A 1,485-nucleotide genomic window follows, 5' to 3' on the forward strand; every position below is an offset into this window, starting at 1 on the left:
CTAAGCATAAGAACAATGACAAAGTTTGAGCATTTTACCAGCTGGATTTTACATCTGGTGCACCTTCGTTCACTTGATACAATTTACCAACTGGATTTATGTATGCTAGAACTATCCTTTTGTTTGTTAAATTAAAGGAGGGGAAGTGAACTTATGTGATTCCAGCACGTGCCTTGTAGAAAATAGCTGAATCAAAAGAAAATTAAGTACTTATGAAGTTGAATGAAAGTATATACTATTTACCAACTTCCAAAATTAATGAAATAGTAAGACACCCTTGATAATGCTCAATAATGTAGTGGGCTTGTGCTTTACACTCCCAAACCAGTGTCATCCCAAGCCAAGCATGCTACAACATAACCTAAAAACAATCAAACATTAATTTCATCTCCAGCTATCCAATAGAATCAAATCCAGCCATTATAACAAAACTAGTAATACCAACCTACCTAGTTAGCTCGGGGCCTTTTAGATAGCAAACCAAAATCTATCATACATAGCGTACGCAACATGCCGGAGATCAGGTGACAGTTTTGATAATTCCTCATAAGCATAACCTCGAATGAACTCAATAAAAGTGACATACCACCTAATGCAAAGAAAATGATGCAAACATAAAGTGTAAATAGAACTAAATGAAGAATTCAATACCTCCAAATCTTTCAGCTTCTTGATTGTAATCAAGCAGCTTCTACTCTATTTCTTATTGTGAAATCAAACCCAGATGATGGAGATTTATGAGATATAAACTCTTCATTTAAGCTTGCTAATCTTCAACATAATACTGAATATTGTTTTCCTTCTTCAATTCGCTTATAGTAGAACCGTTGCTGCATGACCAACCAAACAAATACTCTATACCAGGCTCAAAGGGAAAAAAGCATCAACGATACTCAATGAACAACAAGATCACTCTTCAGGTTCTTGCTTCAAATTTTTTGTTAGCTTAATCTTCTATTAGTGCATTTCTCAAGTAAATATCTATAAATCTTATAGCATTTGTATACTCCTTAAGAAAATAATGTATAGAATGGTTACAGTTAAAAACTTTGAAACCAAACTGTCAACATTTAAAATTTTAATTGATCGACAATGAAAACATTCTCTTGCTTTTGGCCTATCAAGAACCAAAATTTCTTCCTTCGAAACATTTATAAATTCATATTGTACTCAATGCCAGTGTCAAGATAAAAATGTGAGTAAGCAACTTCACATTGTTCTACAACAGTGGAGAAAGACTAAAATTGATATAAATCTGAAATACTTAGAAGTTATCGCACAATTGATTATTACCTTATTCAAATTCTCCTTAGCAAATTGAGTCGTTCAATTCATGGATTGAGATGAGAAATATTCTTGGTGTCAACCAAAGGAAAGCATTTGTTAGTTGAAAGGAATAAAAGGATCATAAATTAGTTTTAGCTCATTAGTATATTTCTGCAGCTGAAGTACATGATGTTACGGAAAAGAAAACCTTCATCTGCA

Source organism: Olea europaea, chromosome 23 (assembly GCF_002742605.1).
Source record: "Olea europaea var. sylvestris chromosome 23, O_europaea_v1, whole genome shotgun sequence".
In the NCBI taxonomy this organism is placed as follows: Eukaryota; Viridiplantae; Streptophyta; class Magnoliopsida; order Lamiales; family Oleaceae; genus Olea; species Olea europaea.